Source organism: Eriocheir sinensis, chromosome 52 (genome assembly GCF_024679095.1).
Source record: "Eriocheir sinensis breed Jianghai 21 chromosome 52, ASM2467909v1, whole genome shotgun sequence".
In the NCBI taxonomy this organism is placed as follows: domain Eukaryota; kingdom Metazoa; phylum Arthropoda; class Malacostraca; order Decapoda; family Varunidae; genus Eriocheir; species Eriocheir sinensis.
This window is the reverse complement of record NC_066560.1, coordinates 12,627,176-12,652,175: the sequence shown is the minus strand read 5'-3', so window position 1 is coordinate 12,652,175 and position 25,000 is coordinate 12,627,176.

The following is a 25,000-nucleotide window of genomic DNA, read 5'->3' as shown; positions in this document are numbered from 1 at the left end:
GATAAAGGAAAGAAAGGAAGGAGAAGGTACAGGCGAAGGAACGAAGAAGCGGATGGTTGCAGCTGAAGGAGGGAAGGAAGGGAGGAGGAAAGGAAAGTTCAAGTGGGTAACTCAAGAAAGGTTAAAGAGGATCGAAAACACTCGTAGCCAAAGAAGGAGAAAGGAGGTCTTCTTGTTACTTAATAAGGCTTCGAGAGGACGGGTGTGGTGAAGGAGAAATAGGAGGAGGAGGAGGAGGAAGAAGAGGAAGACAAAAAAGAAAGAGAAAGAAAAGAAAAAGATAAAAAGAAAGAAACAAAAGGTAAAACCGGAAAGAGAAAGGGAAAATGGAAAAGAAAAGAGAAAGAGAAAGAGGTGAAGGAGGAGAAGAAGGGAAAAGAGAAAAAGAGGAGGAAAATCAATAGGAGGAAGAGGAAGAGGAAACGGAGGAGGAGGAAGAGGAAGGCATTTTTTTTCTTTATTTTTTGCCCATCAACTGCCTCCTTTACCCTAAAAAAGAGAGAGAGAGAGAGAGAGAGAGAGAGAGAGAGAGAGAGAGAGAGAGAGAGAGAGAGAGAGAGAGAGAGAGAGAGAGAGAGAATTATATATGCAAGCCACTGATGTTGATGTGTTCCTGTTCTCGTTCTCTTAATTAATATATCGTGTCAAAGGTCCAACATTTTCCTCTTTTTTTTTATCTATAATCTACTTTTTTCTCTTCTTTTCTTAGCTAATTATTCTCAGAGGAAGAAAAGGAATAGGAGGAAGAGAAAGAGGAAACGGAGGAGAAGGAAGAGGAAGAGGAAGGGTCAGACTACCACCAGGGTCATAAAGCTACCCCTGGAAATGCCCAAAACTCCCACGAAAGCCTTGTCAAATTAGTGAGCTTGGGCGCGGCAATGTTTAATGATATGACCCTTGTTCCCTTCCCGTGTGTGTGTGGCAGTCTGGAGGCAACAGCTGCGTGGCGTGTTGAAAAGTGCAAGTTTTTCTAATGAGGCTTTTTTGTTCCTAATCACTGTGGTTGTCTGTGTTGGTTTGGTTGCCTTTGTTATAGCTTCGCCCGGTTTTGTCTTTTTCTTTTTTCGTTTTGTAAGAGTATATCGTTGGTGTCGTTGATGGTAGTGGTGATGATTTTTTTTTTTTTTTAAGCGTTTGGGTTGCGTTCCAGTTTTGTTTTGTCTTTAAGTTGACGCGCGTGTGTGTGTGTGTGTGTGTGTGTGTGTGTGTGTGTGTGTTCACTTGGCGAATCGCTCTAAATTATGTTTCAGATTTGTATCATTTCAACAGAGTTTCTTTATCATTTTCTTCTTATTCATCTCCTCCTCCTCCTCCTCCTCCTCCTCCTCCTCGGCCTCAGTGTTGCAAGTCGTGTTCGTAGAAATTGATGTGCTGTGTTGCCCCGTGTCCGTGATGCTCTTCATCCTCGTCACTGGAGAAAGTCAGGCCACCCAATGTTTCTCTCTCTCTCTCTCTCGCTCTCCCTCTCCTTCGGTATTTCATTTTCTCTGTCTGTTCCTTTTCTGACTTTCTTGCTTCCCTTCAACCTCATGCGGAGCCAAATAAAAACAAAATAAACTCAGAAAGGAACCGAGGAAAAAGTGTCGCTGGAATGAACATAAGAGAACGTTCCCCCGAAGCTCTGGTGATATTTTTCGTGTTGCTGTATTTTTTTTCACCAGAGATAGTCATTAATTAAAACAATGTCGGGGCTGAAATGGTTAAGAAAAAGGTTAAAAAACGAAGATAAATACTGAAATTTCACCGTCACCCGATCTGCGACTTCGATATTTCCTCATTTGTTTTTAATTTTTTTGTCTTATTTTTCTTTTTTATCATGAAGCAAATATTAAAATCAAGCTGGAACAAAATCAAAAGAAAAACAACTTTAAAATATCAATCCTAATCTCTATCTATCTATCCATCTATTCAACCATGTCTTATAAATGTTCCTCTTTATGTCTATCTATTTATCTATATATGTCTGTCTATCTGTCTTCATCTCTATCTATCTGCAGTTCCATTTATCTATCTACATCTATCTATCTATGCCTTTTTTCATCAGTCCTTTCCATTACACATCAGCTGAAGCCTAAAACCCACATCCTCCTCTCCTCTCTAACTCCCTCCCACAAACTCCTTATAATGAACAAAGACCAGGAAGCGTTCAAATTTTTTCCCTTCCTCTCCTTCCCGCGCCCTCCGTCCTGTGTGCTAATTAATCAGGTGTAACGCAGGTGTGGGGGAGGGTAATTAATGGAGGAAACCTGATTAATTAGTGTGTGTGCGTGTGTGTGTGTGTGTGTGTGTGTGTGTGTGTGTGTTTTCCTGTATCCGTTTTGTTTAATATTTTTCTCTTGTTTACGTTTTCTAAAATTCTCTCTCTCTCTCTCTCTCTCTCTCTCTCTCTCTCTCTCTCTCTCTCTCTCTCTCTCTCTCTCTCTCTCTCTCTCTCTCTCTCTCTCTCTCTCTCTCTCTCTCTCTCTCTCTCTCATTATTCTTATTTATTTTCCCTCTAGGCCTCTTCCCCGTTTTTCACCTCCTCCTCCTCCTCCTCCTCCTCCTCCTCCTCCTCCTCCTCAATCAATTTTCCGTCAACCCTCGAGGCGACGTCTGTATCCAACTTACAATACATAGCCTCCTTTTCCTCCTCCTCTTCCTCTTCCTCCTCCTCCTCCTCCTCCTTCTCCTTCTCTTCCTCCAACACCTCCTCGTCCCTTAAAATGTTCCTCCTCCTTTTACCATTTGCTTCCTCTTGTCTCTTCCCTCCCATTCTTCCATACGATCTCCTTCCTCTCTCACCTTCCCTTCCTCCTCCTCCTCCTCCTCCTCCTTATTGCCTTCCTTCTCTCCTCCTTTTCCTTCCTTATTACCACTATTACCTTCTCTTCTCTCCCTCCCTCCTTCTACCTTTCCTTTCACAATAAAGCTTACCTGTGATCCTCCTCCTCCTCCTCCTCCTCCTCGTGGATTACCTGGGATTACACGTCACCTGAGAAGCATTACCTGTTAATCCCAAGATGGAGGACAATGGGCGGCGTGTTGACTGCTGGTAACTTAGCTTTAGCCACTGGGTGAGAGAGAGAGAGAGAGAGAGAGAGAGAGAGAGAGAGAGAGAGAGAGAGAGAGAGAGAGAGAGAGAGAGAGAGAGAGAGAGAGAGAGAGGGTGAAGGGGGGATAGATTTGGTTTCCCTTGACATGTTTCTGGTTTGGGTAATCTCCTTTCTCTCTCTCTCTCTCTCTCTCTCTCTCTCTCTCTCTCTCTCTCTCTCTCTCTCTCTCTCTCTCTCCGACACACACACACACACACACACACACACACACACACACACACACACACACACACACACACACACACACACACACACACACACATGAGAGAGAGAGAGAGAGAGAGAGAGAGAGAGAGAGAGAGAGAGAGAGAGAGAGAGAGAGAGAGAGAGAGAGAGAGAGAGAGAGAGAGAGAGAGAGAATGTGTGTAGGTGTGAAGGACCTTACTGTGTGCTCAGATATTGTCATGTGTGTGTGTACGTGTGTTTGCGCAGGCGTGTGTGTGTGTGTGTGTGTGTGTGTGTGTGTGTGTGTGTGTGTGTGTGTGTATTGTCATGTACGTATTTTAATTTGGTGTAAAAATATTTGTAATAAATTTAAAAACGAACAATAAAAAAAATATTCATGCTCCTAAACGCAATTGTTTCCTCACGTTCTTTCCTCTTTAAGAAAATACAAATAAAGTTAAATTTAAGAAGTAAGAAAATGAAAGTCTCAAATCGGACTCCTCAATTTTGGCTTCGATGCCCTTAATCCACGCCCTGCACCCCCCCACCCCCCCTCCCCCTACACAAGAAGAGAGAGAGAGAGAGAGAGAGAGAGAGAGAGAGAGAGAGAGAGAGAATGTGACAGTAATGGTAATCTGCCAAATGAAGAGACATATAAACACTGTAGAGACCAATTAAATTAATATTGCAACAGAGAGAGAGAGAGAGAGAGAGAGAGAGAGAGAGAGTTAGAAACCAAGAGAGAGGCCTTCATCCATCATTTACGCGCGCAATACTAATTATAAACCCGAGTTTGAATGTTCTATTTTTTTCATTCTTATCTGGACACTGAGCGGCGGTAACGAGCAACACCGAGCGAATACAGATGAAGTCTCTAGGAGCGGGGCGGGCAGGGGCGGGGTGAGGAAGGGTGGTGTTGCAGGGTGGGAATGGGGCAGGATGGGGGCGGGGCTGTGTGATATGGGGCGGGGTAAGATAACAGAAGGGCGGGCAAAAGGTAGAGATAGGAAGAGCGGGTGAGATAAGGAGGAGAGTGAGAGCGAGCGGATAATGATATAGAGTGGCTACCAATTAGCGGCCAAATATGAAAAAGGTAATTATTTTTAAGGAAATTGAGGTTAATGTTCGTCACTGCCAGCTGGATGGTGTGTTATTAACTGGAGTACTAATTCTGCTACGCCCATGACTACTACTACTACTACTACTACTACTACTTCTACTACTACTACTACTACTACTACTACTACTACTACTACTACTACTACTACTACTACTACTACTACTCCTACTACTTCAAAAACGGGCCTCCATCCATTAGAGTTGCGTTGTCAGCGGTATCTTTTCTCAATCCTTTCACAAAGCAGTTCATTGGCCCCACCCCTACTACTACTTCTACTACTACTTCTACTACTACTACTACTACTACGGCTACTGCTACTATACTACTACTACTACAGAAAGACTGACACAGAGAAAGAGAAAAAGACAGACAGACAGACAGGTTGACAGACAGGCAGAGGTTTCGTGCAGCAGCGGCCGTGAGGAATTCGGAAAATAATCATTGCTATTATTTTTTTTTCCTCCACCTGAATGTAGATCGGAGGAAACGAGGGACAAAAAATAAGGAAAAAAAATGTCCGCTACTATAATTCGGCTCCTGCGAGAGAGAGAGAGAGAGAGAGAGAGAGAGAGAGAGAGAGAGAGAATAACAACTGGCATTCAACTGCACTTAATCAATAACCTTACGAAATTATATATGAGAAACATTCTCTTATCGACTAAAAATAAATTATGTCGCAATACAAGAAATAGAATTACCAACACAGATAAAAAGTTAATAAAATATCTGCTCTGCTTCGACATTTATACCTCTTGTTACCTGTGTGTGTGTGTGTGTGTGTGTGTGTGTGTGTGTGTGTGTGTGTGTGTGTGTGTGTGTTCTTTAATTTTACGTGTTCTGATTGCTTACTCACCTTGTTTTCTTTGTTTTTCCAGGTAAGTGTGATGAAGAACGTCCAGGTGGTTGATTAGCGGACAGGTAAAGGTGAGAGAGAGAGAGAAGGCTATGTCCATGTATTCACACACGACAAATATTGAGACACAGACACCACCACCACCATCTCCACCACCACTATCTCCACCACCACCACCATCTCCACCACCGCCACCACACCCTTAGGCAACACCCATTACTGGAGGTGGAGTTTCCGAGTGACGACAGAGAGAAGAAAAGAACTCATGACAGAATCCAAAATGGTGATGTTGAGGAGAGAGAGAGAGAGAGAGAGAGAGAGAGAGAGAGAGAATTAGGAAAAAAAAACTTTGTATAATAGAAATTTCAACTAAGATTAACTATCCGCGAGAAATTTCAATCGAGACTTAAGTAATTATCCACAGACGAAAAACCTTGAAAGCCCAGACGAAAAGAAGGACAGTGAAAGGAAGGTTCTTAGGGTCATATTTTAAAACATTTCGTCGCCCAAGTTCACATATTTGACATGGCTTTCGTAGGAGCTGTAAGGCTTTCCAGGGGTAGTTTTATGACCCTGGTGGTAGTTTGACCCTTCTTCTGTGCCATGAACCTTAAAAAACACTCATGAAAAACAGATTGATCCTCTCTTTGACCTTTATAAATAGTTGATGTGGGAAGCGATGGTGTCTTAAAATACGGCCCTTAGTCCGCCCGTTATTTAAGTGGGTTGTAATGGGACGTGTGTTGTTTAGTGGACACGCTACCGTCACCCATTACTCAGACCAGACAATTAGCAGGTAATTGAAATAGTAATTGGAAAAACAGGCCATTTAGTAGCTCTGCCACCACGCCCAGACGCCAGAAGACTTAGGTAACTGCTTCCTCACTAACTCACTCACCTACTCACTCATGCATCCACTCACTCACCCACTCACTCATGCACCCACTCACTCACTCACACATTCACTAACTCACCCACTCACTCACTCACTCAACCACTCACTCACGCGCCCACTCACTCACTCACTCACTCAACATTTCATTTAGTCACACTCTTTTACTTCCTCCCTTCCTCCTTCCCTCACTCACTCACTCACTCACTCAGCCTCAGTGTATTGAAAAGTAAAAAAAATATGTAAAAAAAAAAAAACCCTCCAAGATAGAAGACATTTTGCATACTTCATGGTTGTCTGTTTGTCTTTATTACCAGCCTCTCCCTTTCTAGCTCTCCATATCACTATTTTTTTTTCTAGGCTTTGGAAGTATACATTTATGGCCTCGAGTTTGTGTGTCCGTGTGTGTGTGTGTGTGTGTGTGTGTGTGTGTGTGTGTTCTCTTCCCTCGTTGTCGCGTCCGATCTAACCAACACAACGGCTGGATCTTTTTACGACCCTCCTATCTTCGCACCTCTGATAACCTGACCAAGCCTCGCAAAGCCTCAAACAGCCAAGCATAACATTGCCTAGCTTAGCATGACCCGTATAGCATAACATGGAATAACCTAGCATCCCCTCGCTCAGCCTAACTTAAAGACCTCACATAATATAGCATTGGATAGTCTAGCATAGCGTCGTGTAGCCTAGTTTTGCATAGCTCTGTTTCGCATAGCACTGAACGGACTAGCACAACCTGGCATAGTATAATTTTCATAGCATCATACCGTACAATTCTTAAACCCACGTAGCATAGCATTACATAGCTTAACATAACTTCACATAGCTTCGAATAGTCTAGTTTAACATAGCCGTGCACCTCATAAATCCTAGACCTCACATAGCATAGCATTGGGAAGCCTAACATACCCTCAACCTAGCCTCGCATCTCATAATTCCTAAACCCCACATAGCATAGCATAGCACTGAAGAGCCCAACATAGCCTAGTTCAACACAGCATGGCACCTCATAATTATCATCGCCCAGGAAACTTAACATGGCGTGAGGCTGTGCTGGCAGACGTCCTGTTCAAACCCTTACTCGGGGGAGAGAGAAAAGCGAGGACACGGCCAATAAAATGTTTGGGGTCTCGCTCTCGACGTCCCGCGAACCCATAATGCCCCGTGTCAGGTTAGACGGGGCGGGGCGGGGCGGGGATGTATATGGTGGTGGTGGGTTGGTTGCTTTCTGTTGGTGTTGCCTGGTGGAGGTCGTTCTGGTGGTGATGGTGGTGGTGGAGGTGGTGAGTTTTGGTGGGTACGCCCTCGCCCTTTGCTGGTTGACTGGTTGCTTTCTCTCCCTCCTTCCCTCCGTTCCTTATTCTCCTCTTCCCTCCCCCCTCTTTTCCTCCTCCTATTCTCCCTCCTTCCATTCCTTATACTCCACTTCCCTCCCTCCCTCTTTCCTTCCTCCTCCTCCTCTCCATCCCAGTATTCCTTATACTCCTTTCTCTCCCCTCTTTCCCTCCTCCTCCTCCTCTCCCTATCCCTCCATTCCTTTTGCTCCTACTTTCTCCCCCTCCTCCTCTCCCCATCCCTCCATTCCATATACTCCCACTCTTCCCTTCCCCCTCTTTCCCTCCTCCTCCTCCTCCTCTCCATCCCTTCACCTCCTCCATCACCTCCAGACACGTCAACACTCTCCTTGCTGGATACTCGGGTTGGTTAGACAAGGTTTCTTAACGCACGTATTTATTCACTTATCTTTTTTTCCTCTCCTCCTTTTCCTCCTCCTCCTCCTCCTCCTTCTTCTTGTTGATTTCTGAAGGATGAATTTTGGCGTCCGTCACTGCGAGTCTCGATGCCACACCTTCATTTGTCAGCTGTCACCGTAGCTTATCTTTACCTGGCCGCCACCTGTCGACGCTCACCGCGAACCTGTGTCAATCAGTTCGATCAGCTGGCCTCAGGAACACGTCAGCCCGCAACTCACCGCAGGCTTGTTCTTTTTATTGTTTTCTTTTTGTTGGGTTTGGTTTGGCTGTCTCTACACACACACACACACACACACACACACACACACACACACACACACACACACACACACACACACACACACACACACACACACACACACACACCATAACCCTATCGTCCTTTTTTTCATATTTTACGACGCAAGGAGAAAGGGAACCAAGTCTTAGCCTCAAATTTAAGACGGCATTGAAAAGAGTTACCCTATATACTTACTGTAGAGAATTTATTAATGGAATAGAACGTATAACACCACATCTCCCACCCCAATCAACCTCCTCAATTACTTATTCAAACCCGTGCTCACCCAAACTCACCCCAGCACAGAATCCAGCATCCTCCTCCCCCAGCCCATTCCCCAGCCTGGTGTTTTCTTTACTCCCCATCAAAGAATCATACCTTGCCGGCCTCCCCCAGCCTAGATCTCCCCCCTTAGCCCTGCCCCAGCTAGATCTCCACTACACATCCCCAACTCAGCCTCTCCCCAGCCACTACCCAGCCTCATCTTGCCTCCCCCACCCTGCCCCATCTAACTCCTCCCCTCCTTCATTCTCCCCCAGCCTCCCCAAGCCTAGTTCTGCCCCCTAAGCCCTTCCCCAGTTAGATCTCCACTACACATCCCCAACCCAGCCTCTCCCAGTCTCTCCCCATCTTCTTACCTCCTTCTTCCTTCCCCAGCTAACTCCTCCCTCCCTTACCCACCTCCTCCCTCACTTACTCTTCCAAAACCTCCACTATCTCCCTTCTCCTTCTTCTTCTATGCCCCCACCAATCCTGTCTCCTGTATTCTCCTTTTTCCATCTCCTCCTAGTCTCCTTCTCTCCCCACTTTCTCTATGCCCTCTTCCCCTCCCTATCTCTCCTTTCTGTATTCTCCTTCACCTTCTCTTTAACCTCTATCCTCTTCCCTCCATCACCTACCTCCTTTCTCCCTTCTCTCTCTCTCTCTCTCTCTCTCTCTCTCTCTCTCTCTCTCTCTCTCTCTCTCTCTCTCTCTCTCTCTCTCTCTCTCTCTCTCTCTCTCTCTCTCTCTCTCTCTCTCTCTCTCTCTCTCTCTCTCTCTCTCTCTCTCCATTTCCACCTCCTAGTCTCCTTCTGTCTCCTTCATCTTCTACACGCTCACTCTCCCCCTCCTCATCTCCTCCCCAGCCTCCCCCAGCCTCCCCCTCCCCCAGCCCACTCCTGACCCGCCGCTGCCACCCGCCTCGCCGCCCCGGGACACACAACACAATAGCCAAGGTCACCCACCACCGCCCACCCAGTGCCTGTCAAGCCGCCTCCACCCACCCACCCACTTACTCAATGCCTACGGCCCTCCCACCCGCCTTTCTACCCCATCCTTTACTTGTTCCTTTCCCTCCTTTCTTCTCTGTCTTCCACCCATTCAATATACTGTATCCCTCCTTCCCTCGCTCTCATCCACCTTCCATCCACTTTCTTCCATCATCCACACACCTTTCTAGCCTCCCTTCTCCTCCCTTTCGTGTTCCTTTCCTTCCTATCTTTCTCCTTTCTTCTCTGTCTTCCACCCATTCAATATACTGTATCCCTCTTTCCCTCCCTCTCATCCACCCTCCATCCACTTTCTTCCATCACCCACACACCTTTTTACCTCCATTTTTTTCTCTCCTGCATGTACCTTTCCCTCCCTCACTGTCATCCACTCATCCACTGCCTCTCCTTCCATCCTCGTTCTCTCTTCTACTTCCCATCCACATCCTTCCATCGCCTGACTTCAAGCTCTAGTTCTCCACCATCCCTTCTGCCTCCCTTCCACCTGTCTCCTTCTCCCCCCTTCTTCTATTCCTCCCTTTCTTCCACCCATCCATCCATCTTTTTCTTCCTTTATTCCACTTGTCGGTCTTCTTTTGCCAGTTCCTCTTCCTCGTCGTCGTCATCCCCCTCCCCCCTCATCTTCCTCCTCCTCCTCCTCCTCCTCCTCCTCCTCCTCCTCCTCCTCCTCTGTCACCTGATTCCTTCTTTCACCTGTCATACCACCCACTCATTATCCGACCCCTTCGTCCTCCTCCTCCTCCTCCTCCTCCTCCTCCTCCTCCTCCTCCTCCTCCTCCTCTCGTCATATGGCATTTTTCTTCCATTGTTTCCTCTTCTTCTTCTTTTTCTTTTTCTTTTTCTTCTTTTTCTTCATCTTGTTCTTCTTCTTCCTCTTCTTTCTTCTTCTTCATCATCTTGTTCTTGTTCTTGTTCTTCTTCTTCTTCTTCTTCTTCTTCTTCCCTCTCCTCCTCCTCCTCCTCTTGGTCACCGTGTCACTTTCCTCCACTTGAAATCCTTCCCTGCGTCTCCTCTTCCAGGTTCCTCCCTTCATCTCCTCCCAGTCTCTCTCTCCTCTCTCTCTCTCTCTCTCTCTCTCTCTCTCTCTCTCTCTCTCTCTCTCTCTCTCTCTCTCTCTCTCTCTCTCTCTCTCTCTCTCTCTCTCTCTCTCTCTCTCTCTCTCTCTCTCTCTCTCTCTCTCTCTCTCTCTCTCTCTCTCTCCATTATTCTCTTCATTCTCCTCCTCTTTCTCTTTACTTGCTCTCTCACTCTATCTCTTTCTATCTCTATATATTTTCCTATCTATCTAACTTTATATCTATCTATCTATCTATCTATCTATAGCCATTTATATACATTCGAGATTCCTCTTCCTCAAACTTAGTCCTCCATTTTCTCTCTTCCTTTTTATCATTATTTTCACTCATATTTTTCTTCGTTATTTCCACACTTCCTCTATTTTCCTTATCAATCCCTCTATCTCCCTTTATTTTTACTCTACTTATTTGCTCTATTTCCTTTATCCATTCTAATTTATTTCTGCTTTTTCTATTAGGTTTTTCCCATAGGCCTATCTACAGTATACCTCCCTTCTTCCCTCCCCTTTCCTCCCTTCTTACCTCCTTCCCTTCCTCCTCCCTTTCACCTAGTCGAGGCCGAGAAAGGGAGAGAAACGCTTATTTTTTTCCTTCCCTCCCTTTTTTTTTCATACACGCGATGGTCAACCTTTTCTCTTTCCTTTTTTTTTTCTTTTTTTTGTGACTTGATCGTTCCCTTTAAATTTGAAGTGACTTGAAACGAATCTTTTTTCTCTCGTTCTTTCTTTCTTTCGTTCGTTCGTCCGTTCGTTCTTTCTTTCTCTTTTCTTTCGTTTCTTTCTTTCCTACGTTCTTTTTATTCTTTCTTTTTTTTTCTTTCTTTTCTCGTTTTTCTTTTTCTTTTCTTTACCTTCTTTTCTTCTTTCTTATGTCTTTCTTTCTTTTTATTCTCTCTCTCTCTCTCTCTCTCTCTCTCTCTCTCTCTCTCTCTCTCTCTCTCTCTCTCTCTCTCTCTCTCTCTCTCTCTCTCTCTCTCTCTCTCTCTCTCTCTCTCTCTCTCTCTCCCTCTCCCTCTCCCTCCCCCTCTCCCTCCCTCCCTCCCTCTCTCACCCCGCGACACTCCAGACACCCCTCCCCGTTCTTGTACATCCGGCTTAGCTTCGCATTATCAAGCCTGTATCGCGGCGTCGCTAAACTCCTCATTTAAGAGAGAATGGGCTCAAGGCTTTTTTATCTCCCTCCATCCATCCATCCATCCTCCCTCTTTTGTGTTTTTCTTTTCGTTTGTTGACTTTTTCTTTGACTCGTTTTAAAGGTTAAGTAAATAGGAGATTGTATTTTTAAGGGGTTTTTTAATATATTTGTTGGTTCTTTAATAGTAATGTTTGTGTGTGTGTGTGTGTGTGTGTGTGTGTGTGTGTGTGTGTGTGTGTGTGTGTGTGTGTGTGACGTTGTGAGCTTACGTATATGACAGAAAACTTATATCTAATAGTGTTTTAATAGTGCTTTCTTTTATATATACGTTAGCTTATAATAGCGTTGTTTTCCGTATGGCGCACGTATGAATGATGTAGTGTGTTTAAACTTATCTTAGTCCAATAATTATAGCGTGCACTTTTTATCCCTCATTCCTCCACTTAACGGTATTACTTTTTTGTTATGTGTGTGTAGGGGTATAGCACACAGACGAAGGTGATCCACTTAATCACATATAACCGTGCCTCTATAGTGTTACCTGCAATTATCATCGTGCACACACCTGCCCCTCAGGCTAGGATCGCCATTATTATATAGATCGATTTTTTTTTTTTTTTTTGCATCAACGCGAAGTCTGTAATTAAGAAGATTGCGGTGTGTGTGTGTGTGTGTGTGTGTGTGTGTGTGTGTGTGTGTGTGTGTGTGTGTGTGTGTGTGTGTGTGTGTGTGTTGCAATGCTGTTTAACCTCTATGATAGCAATGGTAATAATAATAATAATAATAATAATAATAATAATAATAATAAATTGTTAATACAGCCATTTCCTGCTACCCATTTATCACACACACACACACACACACACACACACACACACACACACACACACACACATACATACATACATACATACATACATACCGCCCTTACCAAATAATTTCACACACAATTGAATATTAAGCTTCGCCTCGCAGGTCTCGCTTCTGTAACTTTTGCTTCACGAATCCGCGCCGCGCAAACACGTTCTTGAGAATCCGGCTTCACGCTCCGCCAGACTCGACAAGCAGGGCGCGGGGAAGTGACCAACCGCCCCCTTTACCCCTCCCCCCCCCCATCTCTCTCTCTCTCTCTCTCTCTCTCTCTCTCTCTCTCTCTCTCTCTCTCTCTCTCTCTCTCTCTCTCTCTCTCTCTCTCTCTCTCTCTCTCTCTCTCTCTCTCTCTCTCTCTCTCTCTCGCTCATTCGCCGGCGGGGGTCAAAACAGGATTTGTTCTATTACTTTTTATGTAGTATTTTTTTTTCCTCAGCGTAATGTTGGTGAAGTGAAGGTCATGTTTGAGAATACGGGGAAGTTATGTCTGTTTGTGAAATTGTTTGTGAGATTAAGTATTGGTGAAGTCATGTCTTTTGTGTAATTATGGTTGTTTTGGAAATTATTTATTCTTCAAGCGTCATACTGGTCCTTACTAACACTAGACTACTGTGGCTGATTTGTCCTTTTTTACCTGTTTTTGAGGCGTGGCTAATTTGTTTTGTTGTGTTGTATGTCTCGTTTTACTATTGAGTATATAATATGTCTTCTTTGTAAAAATCCAACACTTCTAACTAATCTCAAAGTAACTTCTAACTAACACCTTACAAACTTCTAACTAACTAACTAACTAACTACTAACTTCTATCTAACTTCTAACTAACTAACTAACTACTAACTTCTATCTAACTTCTAACTAACTAACTACTAACTAACTAGCTAACTAACTACTAACTTCTAACTAACTACCTACTAACTAACTTCTAACTAACCTACTACAAACTAACTAACTACTAACTCCTAACTAACAACTAACCTCTAACTACTAACTAACTAACTAACCTTTAACTAACCTCTAACTAACTAACTACTAACTAATACCGTCCTTAAAGTGGAATTAAAAGCCAAACTAGCCACGTAACCGTTGACTAACACGAATGAAACCTTTTAAAAATATAGCGTAACTCTTTCTCCTCTCTTCCACGCATCCTTCTCGTCTTTTCCTTCCTCCTACTCATCCACGCTCATTTCCTTCATTCTTCCCATCTGCTCATCCGTCCCTCTTAGTATGTTTGTGGAGGTCTAGGTGAGTGTGACGCTTCTTGAGTTCGATGGTTTTTTTTTTTTTTTTTTTTTTTTTTTGTTGTTTTTTGTTTTTTTTTCTTTAATTTTCACTTACCTTCCTCCAAGACTCTCCATGCTTATTAAGAGTGAGCTGGTGTGTATACAAGAGGATTAGTGTGCGTGTGTGTGTGTGTGTGTGTGTGTGTGTGTGTGTGTGTGTGTTGAACATGTCTGACTTTTATTCCTTCCACTGTTGTTTATTTTGTTTGTTGTTGATTTGCTTTATTTCCTTTCGTGTTTTTTTGTTTTTGTTTTTGTTTTGCGTTTGTTAGATATGATTTTTTTTCTTTTTTTTTTCATCTTTTAGTTTCCCGTTTTCTTAATTTAGCCTCATCAACATATGTGGATCTCCTTGGATGTAAATTTTCTTTTGTTATGTCGTATTTTAGCTTCCTCAACATATGTGGATTTTGTTTTTACTTTCTTTAATTATTTTCTTGTTTTAGATTAGTCAACATACATAGATTTTTTTCATACTTTCGTTTTCTGATGTTTTTTTATTGTTTTCTCCGTTAAGAATTGTGGATTTGTTTTACCTCCATTGTTTTCTGCTTGTTTTCCTTGTTCTCGCTTCAGTGTATGTGAGTTTGTCTTCCTCGTTCTGATATTTTCCCCATTAACAGTTTAACATTTATTATTATTGCCTCCCTCTCCTGATCTAGCTCATCCTCAGACGCGTTTATCTATTCAGCACACGTAATTTATTCTTATTTATTATCCTTCCTTCTTGCAGCCTAAATTGCTCATATACATTTATCTTTATATTTTTTTTCATTTATCCATTTAGGTTTTATCCTACTGTCTCGTCTAACATGCTCTTTATTGGTCTAGTTTGCTTATTTTTATATATTTATTCGCCTCTTTCATATAAGGACACGTGTATTTGTTAACCTTTTTTTTCTTCTTTAAGGTCAACGATTTCTATTTTTCCTCATTTAATTAAGTTTTCCTTATTATCGTTTTTATGTGCGCTCTCTATTTGTTCCTCACACACTTCTATGCATTTTTTCACTTTGAGTTCAATGTTTTTCTTTTAATTCTTCTTCATCTAGTTTAATTTTCTTCATGATCTTTTTATATGTGCGTTCTTTATTTATTTCTTCCATACACCTGAAGACATTCCTACATGTGAAGCTTCTTAATATTAATCTTTATCTTATCATTTTCTTTCCTTCTGCCGTGTTTAACCCTTGTCTAACTTGCTTCTCTTTATTCCTTTTTCCTTGCATACTTTGTTTATATTCATTTTTACCCTCGAAAGGATTTATGCTTATTAAACTTTTATGCATTTCTTCATTTTTGAGTTCAACGTTTTCTATTTTTCCTCATTCAATCTAGCTTTCCTTATTTTATTCTTTTTTTTATCTGTATTCTCTATTTGTTCCTCCCATACACATGATACCCATACATATTCCCATACACATGATCCCATACATATTCCTACTCTTAAAACCTCTTAACAATAACCGTGTCTTTATTTCATCACTTTCTGTCCCTCTGCCTTGTCTAACTTCCTTCTCTTCATTCCTTTAGTCCGTGCATACTTTATTTATATTCCTTTTTACGCCCGAAAGGATTTGTTCGTATTTAACTTTTCTCGTATTATCCACTTTGAGTTCGTGTTTTTTATTTTCTATTCTTCCTCGTCAAATGTAGTTTTCCCTATTATCTTTTTTTTTATGCGCATTCTCCCATTATTTATCACATACACCTGAAGACATCCCCTACTCATAAAAACTTTGATTATTTATCTAAACTTAAAATTTTCTGCCCTGCCTTGTCCAGCTTCATTCCTTTTGTCCGGGCATACTTTATTTATATTCCTTTTTACGCCCGAAAGGATTTATGCGTATTAAACTTTTCTCTCGCATTTTTCCTTAGTCTGACCTTTTCTATCCCTGTGTCCCGTCTGACTCGTTCTCTCTGTTGCCTTCGTATATGAATTCTTTTTTCTGTGCATATTTTTCGCGGCAAGACATCCATTATTGTTTCTATGATTTACTTCAAACGTTATTCTTCTTCTGTCCCGACTGACCTGTTCTATCGTCTTTTTTTCATCCTTTTTCTTTCCGTTTGAGATATTTTTTTATCATATCTATATCCATGTGTCCCATTCTCTTAACTCGTATTGCCTTTGTTCGTAAATCTTTTCTATATAGCTTTTTTTTTTTTCACTGGAAGGCTTTCGTACGTATGGTGTTTTGTCCTGTCTCACTATGTCCTTTCTATTTCCTTCGTATATGTACTTTTTTTCATATATACCTTTCTTTACACTTGAGGTCATCTGTATGTATTAAGTTTATCAATATTCTTTAAGCCTTCCCTATCCTTGTGTCGCGCTTGACTCTGACCTCTCTTTGTAACCCTCGACGGTGCATTCTTTTTCACATATATATTTTTTTTAATGCTTGAGGACATCTGTACGTATTAGGTTTATCAATATTCTTCAAGCTTTCCTCTCCTACTGCCTCGCCTGACTCTGTTCTCTTTGTTATTCTCGGTCGTGCATTCTTTTTTATATACCTTATTTTTTACAGTTGAGGACATCTGTACGTATTAAGGTTATCAATATTCCTTACCTTCAAGCTCTCCTGTCCTTCTGCCCCGCCTGACTCTGTTCTCTTTATATCCCTCGGTCATGCCCTTCCTCCTCCTCCTCCTCCTCCGTCTCCTCCTCCTTCGTCCGCCTCTCCCTCCGGCCGTGTGATTACCGCTCGTTGCCTCCGCTGTAAGTTAATTAAAGTCTGGGTATAATAATAATTTGGGGGACGAGTCTGTGTGCCCATCCATTCAGCTGATTCCAGTGTGTGTGTGTGTGTGTGTGTGTGTGTGTGTGTGTGTGTGTGTGTGTGTGTGTGTGTGTGTGTGTGTGTGTGTGCAAATGAAAAAGAGAATGAGAGAAAGTAAGAAAAAAGAAAGAAAATAAAAAAGGTAAATAAAAAACAAGCAAGGAAAAGAAAGAAAACAAAGACGAAAGGAACATCACGAGAGAAAAAAATAAAATGATTACAAATAACCAAAAAAAAAAAAAAATGACAGACAGACAGACAGAGTGAAGAATACTCATTAACATCATTACTTTTCATTATCACCATTATCTCGGGACATCTGTTACCTGCCGCCGCCGCTTAATTACCTCAGCATCCCCCTAATTTCACCTGTAAAGAAAAAAACAAACACACGCACGCACGCAAGAGAGACGAGAGCAAAACAAAAACAAGTGAAGGAGAGGAGGAAGAAAGAGGAGGAGGGGATTTAAACGTCTATATTTTGGTCTTACATTTGTGCTCCGGACACGCAAAACTCTACTCAATATCTATTTTTCTTCACTGTCTAATTTCGTTTTATTTCCCTTGCGCTATACGTATTATTTTTTTTCTCCTTCTTATTCTTTTACTTCTTACTGTGGATTGTGGATTGCCTTGCTGTTGAGACTAGGCGGCTGTGGTGGTGGTAGGGGGGTGAGGTGATGGTGGTGGTGGTGGTGGGAGTGATCGTAATGTTGGTAATGGTGTGGTGGTGATGGTGGTGGTGGTGGTAGTAGTAGTAATGGTTTAGTAGTGGTAGTTGTGGTGGTGGTGGAGATAGTGAAAGAAGCAGTAGTAATAAAAATGTAGTAATTGTGATAGTGGTAGCAGTTGTAGTAGTAGTAGTAGTAGTAGTAGTAGTAGTAGTTCTAGAAATAGTAGCAGCGATGGCAAAGGTACTAGAGGCAATTGTAGTAGCTGTAGTGTTGGTGTTAGTGGCAGATTTAGTAGTAGTAGTGGTAGGCGTAGTACTGGTGGTGGTGGTGGTGGTGGTATTGGTGTTGAGGGGGGCGTGGTCGGGGGGAGGGGAGGGGGTGGCGAGGGGGTTTTGTGGTCACGTTTCATTGTTATCTGTCTGCTTTTTGTTCGTTTCAATTTATCTCACGTCGGGTCGGCAGGATTGGTGTATTGCGTTCAAGCCTTCCTTCGCGCGCTCAGCTGAATACATAATCACTTGCCTCGGGTTTTGTCGGTCAGTCAGGTATTCGTGTTCTCTTTTTTCTGAGTGTAATTGCTTTTGAAATTGAGCACAAGCGCGTGAAGGTACAGATATCATTTTCTATTGTTCCGATTCTTATTCTCATTCTTTCTCCCATTCTAATCTTCATCTTAACCACGACACCTCATTATAGTTCCATTGCCGCTCCTTTCTGCTCCTCCCTTTTTATCTCTGTCCAATCCAGTTTCCAATCTTTCGTGGTTTCTCTTTTATGATTTTCTTCTTTTTGTTCTTATTCCTCTAAATTCCTGACTCGAACCTTGTTAGAAGGAATCACTATCCTCAGTCACTATAATTGAATTTTCTACCTTCACCACACGCACCTTTTCATTAGTTTTCCCCGTAAATAAACCTTCCTGCATCTCTGTCTTTAACTGTTACGACTCTCATCATGTGCTTCACCCTCGCCCTCATCTCCCTCATCTTCCACCCGAGGGACGTCCAGCCGCCAGCCAGGTTGTGCCCGGGGTCGGATCCAGAAGCAAGTTTTCCTCGATGCTCCTCTTAAATCAAGGCGGCAAACTGTTCATCATCGTCATCTCACCCGACAGAGACGTTTATACTTACTTGCTCTTAACCTTGAACTTGCACGTCGATTTTCGATGAGTAATACGTCTTTTGTGAAGCTAAAGACTGCACTCTTCTGATATTACAGGTAAATGCGGACTACAGCGAGATGTATCACCTGTAATTGCTCACCTATTATTTAAATACGTCTTTGTAAAGCTAATAGACTGCACACCTTCGATATTACAGGTGAATGTGGATTATAGCGAAATGAATCACCTGTTATTGCTTTGTTTTTATTCTCATACGTCTTTTGTAGAGCTAAAAAGACAACACCTTTGATATCACAGGTGCGCAGGGATTAGAAGGAAATGGATCACCTGTGTTTTTGCTCACCTGTTATTTTAATACGTGTTTTGTTGAGCTTAAGTGACTGGACACCTTTGATATCACAGGTACGCAGGAATTAAAGCGAAAAGGATCACCTGTAAATGCTTCTTGTTATTCTCATTCGTGTTTAGTGAAGCTGAAGAGACTGAACACCTTTGAAATCACAGGTACGCAGGGATTAAAGCGAAAAAGATCACCTGTAAATGTTTATTGTAATTCTCATTCGTGAACACCTTTGAAATCTCAGGTACAGGGGAATTATAGCTCAATGGATCACCTGATATTGCTGCCTCTTATTGTAATACTTTTTTTTGTAGAGCTAAAGTGACTGAACACCTTTGAAATCACAGGTACAGGGGAATTATAGCTAAATGGATCACCTGTTATTGCTCACCTGTTGTTCTAATACGTCTTTTGTAGAGCGAGAGAGACTGAACACCTTTGAAATCACAGGTAAAGGGGAATTATAGCTCAATGGATCACCTGATATTGCTGCCTCTTATTGTAATACTTTTTTTTGTAGAGCTAAAGTGACTGAACACCTTTGAAATCACAGGTACAGGGGAATTATAGCTCAATGGGTCACCTGATATTGCTGCATCTTATTGTAAAACGTCTTTTGTTGAGCTAAAAGACTAGTAGAGACTGCGCACCTCCGATATCACAGGTACACAGGGAGTTTAGCGAAATGAATCACCTGCTATTGTTACTAGCTAATCTGATACGTCTTTTGTGAAGCTTAAAAATGCAAGCCTCTGATATCACAGGTGTGCGGGGATCATACCTACTTGTAGTACCTTTTATTGCTGCTCCGTGTTATTTCTCTCCCGCCTCAGGTCAAATTTTTATTCAGTTTTACCCGCCCGTCAACTACTTACGTGATTGCTGATTTGTCTTGCGTTTTGTCACTTAAAATCAATGACTCAACGTGTAGTGTTCGATAAGTCATGCGATTATTATTATTATTTTTTTTTTTAAGGAGTCACGGACCGGTGGTATAATTTTCAACATATTATATTTTCGAGAACTCACTTCTCGCGCTGAAACGAATTTGAATATAATCTGTCACATTTGTATTATTTGTTATTTTTCCTTCTCGTGTCTATATAGGAACTTACTTCATTGATCTGTTTCGTGTAGAGATAGATAGATAGGTAGATAGATAGACAGGTAGAGAGAGAAGAGAAGAGAAGAGGAAGAATGAATGAAAGAAAGAAGGTTAAAGGTCCAACAGTGAATAAAAGGAAGCAGATAGAAAAGAAAATATCTGAAAATACAGATGAAAAAAGAAGAGAGGAAAGAGAAAGGGAAAATAATAACAAGATAACGAAAGAAAGACAAAGAAATAAAAGAAAATAATGAAAAAAGTGGAAAATAGACAAAAACGAGAGAGAGAGAGAGAGAGAGAGAGAGAGAGAGAGAGAGAGAGAGAGAGAGAGAGGAAAAAAAGTTGAACAGCGTCGTCATTTGGTCCACTTTTACGTCCCTCGCGGCCCTTGAAATAGACAGACAGACTCGCCAGGCCTCGCAGTGTTACGGTACAAGGGGGAAGAGGAGGAGGAGGAGGAGGAGGAAGAAGAAGAAGAAAAAGAAAAAGAAGAAGAAAAAGAAGAAGAAAAAGAAGAAGAAGGAAAAGAAAAAGAAAAAGAAGAAGGGGAGGAGGAGAAGAAGAGGAAGGAATAGGGGGAAAGAGAAGGGGAGAAGGTGAGGGAAAGGAAAGAGGGGGAGGAGGAGGAAGAGGAGGAAGGGGAAGGAAGAAATAGGAGGAAAGAGAAGGGAGAAGGTGAAACGAAGGAAAAAGAAATCACAGAAATGGATGTAAAATAAAAAGAAAGAACGAATAGAAAAAGAGGAAGAAAGGATGGAGAGAAGGATGAGAGGGAAGGAAAGGAGGGAGGATCTCTCTTTCGCTCCCTTTCTCTCTCTGTCTTTCCTCCAATTTCCTGAGAGGTGACATGTGAAGAGCTGCGGTGAGGGTGTGTGTAGGAGGAGAAAGAGGAAGAGATGAGGAGAGAGAGATAGAGGCGTGGGGAGGAATGGCGGAGGAGATAGAGAGTGAATGAGAAGAGGCAAGAAATGAGAACCAGAGGAAGAGGAGAAGGAAGAAAAGGAGGAAGAAGAAGGAGAGAGGGAGAAGAGAGAGAGGCGGAGGAGCAACAGAATGAATGAGAAAGAGGCAAGAGATAAAACAAGAACAGGAGGAAGGGGAAGAAGAAGAGGAAGAAGTAGAGAGGGAAAGAGAGATAGAGTCGGAGGAGACAGAGAATGAATGAGAAAGAGGCAAGAGATAAAACAAGAAATAGAGAAAGGGAAAAAAAAGGAGTGGAGAAAGGAGAGGAGGAAGAAGGAGAGAGGGAAAGAGAGATAGAGAGTAAATGAGAAGGAGAAGGAGATAAAACAAGAACCGGAAGATGTGGAAGAAGAGGAAGAGGAGAAGAAAGAAGAGGAAGAAGAAGGAGAGACGGAGAAGAGAGAGTGAAAGAGAGATAGAGAGTAAATGAGAAGGAGAAAGTGATAAAACAAGAATCGGAGGAGGTGGAAGGAGAAGAAGAGGAGAAGAAAGAAGATGAAGAAGAAGGAGAGACGGAGAAGAGAGAGGGAAAGAGAGATAGAGAGTAAATGAGAAGGAGAAAGAGATAAATTAAGAACCGGAAGATGTGGAAGAAGAGGAAGAGGAGAAGAAAGAAGAGGAAGAAGAAGAAGAAGGAGAGAACATTAAAATAAACGAGACTAAATTATTAAGATCGATTGTCTGATTGAATCGTCTTTACAATTCTAATTCACTGTATTCATGTTCCTGTCATGGATAAATATTCTCTCTCTCTCTCTCTCTCTCTCTCTCATTATTACTTTCCTTTTCCTTTTTTTTCTATCATTCTTTTTATTCCGTTTCCCACTTTTCTCTCTTTTTTCATCTTCCTTTGTTCCTTCCTTTCGTTCTTTCTTTCTTTTAATTCTCTCTCTCTCTCTCTCTCTCTCTCTCTCTCTCTCTCTCTCTCTCTCTCTCTCTCTCTCTCTTCCCCCCAGGTCACCAAGAGAGGGAGGGGGGGGGGGAACCTTGTCACAAGCAACATATTTACGACGCTATTTCGGGACCGAGGAGTGGCCGGAGGAGAAGAAAGAGGAGGAGGAAGAGGAGGAGGAGGAGGAGGAGGAGGAGGAGGAGGAGGAGGAGGAGGGTCTTTGCGCTAGCTATTATTGTGGTGACGTGGAGGTGTGTGTGTGTGTGTGTGTGTGTGACGGGTTCAGAAAGCAGGGCAAACATAAATTAAAGGATTCGGTCTTAAGTAAAATAAAATAAAACCAAATAAGTAAATAAAATAATCAAATACGTACATTAGACATTTTTAAATTCTAGTTTTTCGTTTAACTGTAAAATTACAATTCCAAAAAAAAAGCGAAAAAAAGGAACACACACACACACACACACACACACACACACACACACACACACACACACACACACACACACACACAACACAGCGAAAATGACAACTGGAACATAACACAAATATTAACTTTCTTGCTGGTTTCGATTCGGTCAGTTCCAGAAATCACAATAAAAAGTAAATAAGAAATAAAAAAAATAAAAAAAATACTCCTGTAGTGACGTAGAATGAGTCTTGAGAAGCTTGATGGCCTAACTGTTCCCTTGGTGGTGGTGGTGGTGGTGATGGTGGTGGTGGTGGTGGAAGGGAAGGAGGAGGAGGGAGAGAAAATAAGGGAGAGAGCGCGTGCGGGTGGAGAGAAGAAATTTAATAGTAGTACATTCCTCCGTGGTGATGATGGTGGTGATGATAGTGGTGATGGTAATGGTGATGACGGGGAGGGGGGGGGGGGTCGTATTTGTGGTACTGTAATGAGGGTTTTGCAGTGCTTAGAGTGATTGTGATATAAATGGTGGTGATTGTGAGGTGGTGGTGGTGGTGGTTGTAGTAGTAGTAGTAGTAGTAGTAGTAGTAGTAGTAGTAGTAGTAGTTAGTAGTGGTGATGGTGGTAGCAGTGGTGGTGGTGGTGATTGCAGTAGTGGTGGTAGTAGTAGTAGTAGCAGTAGTAGTAGTAGTAGTAGTAGTAATGGTTCTGTCACGTGCCTATTCACTTTTCATATTGCTTCACATTTTACTCTTTGCTGCAGATTTATTTTAGGTATATTATCTTAAGTCCTCTCAGGTGTTCAAATTATCTCCTCTCTTTGCCCAGGTAACGTCAGGCCACACCTTTCCCAATCACTTACCTCCACTCCTGTCCCACTATTTCATCTTCTCTCTATACTTTATCCAACCTTCTCTCTCTCTCTCTCTCTCTCTCTCTCTCTCTCTCTCTCTCTCTCTCTCTCTCTCTCTCTCTCTCTCTCTCTCTCTCTCTCTCTCTCTCTCTCTCTCTCTCTCTCTCTCTCTCTCTCTCTCTCACGCCCCTCCATGTCTCTCCTTTCATTTCTCACGCCGGTTTTCTCTCCCCCTTTTCTTCTTCTCACAAATTTTCTCTCTTTCTCTCCTTCCCCTTGTCTTTCCCTCCCTCACGTCCCCCCCACTCCCCCAATCCATGTCTCTCCTTCCATTCCTTCTCCCTCCAATGTTTCCCTCTTCTCTCCACTCTTCTCTCTCCTTCACTCTCAACCTCCATTCCTCTCCTCCTCTCCCTCTTTCTTCTGACCGCTTCTCTCTGAACTCTTCTCTCCTTCCTCTCCCTCCCTCCCGCCCGTCACACTTGAAGGAGCTCGCACGCGCCTGTGGTCACGACAGGAGGGGCTGCGAGGGTCGAGAGGGGTGGACAGGAGGGGGAAACGAGAGGGAGCGGGTGGGGTGAAGAGAATCGGAGATGGAGGGAAGGAATTAAGTTAGGGGAGGGAAGGAAGGGGTGTGGAGGATAAAGGGAGGGAAGGAGATAATGGAAGGGGGCGGAAGGGTCGAAGAAAGATGAGAAGGTTACTTTTTTTACTCGGGTTTTAGAGGCAGAGTGACCTGGATGAGGCGGGGGACGGAGACAGACACACAGAGGAGAAGGGAATGCTGGGAAGGGAAAGAAAAGAGTAGAGAGGTACTTAAAAGGGGTCTGAAGGAAGGGAGAGTAAAAAGAGAGGAACGTGAAGGAGGGACCCGGCTGTCCAACCTCCTAATGCAAGAGTTTTAACCAGTGTCTTCATTCTCTCATCTCTGGAAATCGAACGAAAGGAGTAGAGAGGTACTTAAAAGGGGTCTGAAGGGAAGGAGAGTAAAAAGGGTGGAGCGTGAAGGAGGAAGCCAGCTGTCCAACCTCCTAATGCAAGAGTTTTAACCAGTGTCTTCATTCTCTCATCTCTGGAAAGGGAGCGAAAAGAGTAGAGACGTAAGGGGTCTGAAGGGAGGAAGAGTGAAAAGGGTGGAGCGTGAAGGAGGGGCCTGGCTGTCCAACCTTCTAATGCAAGAGTTTTAACCAGTGTCTTCATTCTTTCGCCCCTCTTCACTGGTTCCTATGCTATTCTATGAGCCTCTCCAGCTTGTTTTAATGACTCGTTTTTATATTCAATCTCTGTAGTTCTTTGTTTGTATATATAGGAGAAGCGTGTTTCTCTTGTTTTCCACTTGTTTATTTTTGCCTTTGTCCTTCTTCTATTGTTGAAAAAAGGGGAGGTATGGAGAGTCGAAGAAGGAATAGAATGATAAGACAGAGGATCAGAAAGTATTTTGAGAGACAGGAGAAAAGAACGCAGAAAAATAGCAAGGACAAAAAAGAATGTATAGAGGACTGAGGGAAGAGACTAAAGAGGAAGAAATGTGAACGGTGAACGGGAGGAAAAGAAAAGATAAAGAATAATGAAAAGATAAAATAAGCCATAAACAGTCGACGAGGAACAAAGGCGAGAAGCAAATGGAGAAAAATAGGAAATAAAAGATATACAGAAGATAAGTAGAGAAACAGAAAGAAATGTGAAGGGTCAACGGGAGGAAAGAAAAGATAAAGAATAATGAAAAGATAAAAGAAGCCATAAACAGCCGACGAGGGACAAAGGCGAGGAGCAAATGGAGAAAAATAGGAAATAAAAGATATACAGAAGATAAGTAGAGAAACGGGAGAGGAAAAGAAGGAGAAATAGGCCCAAAATAGGAGAGAAATATGACTGGTGGGAGAAAATGGAGGTGTTTGGAGGAAAAGAGGGAGGTGGAAGAACGAGTGGGAATAAGGTGGAGAGACGGGAGGGAGAGAGGAGAGGATAGAGGCCGAAAATAGGAGAGAAATAGAAATGGAGGGAGAAAATGGAGGAAAAGAGGGAGGTGGAAGAACGAGTGGAGAGATAGGAGGGAGGGA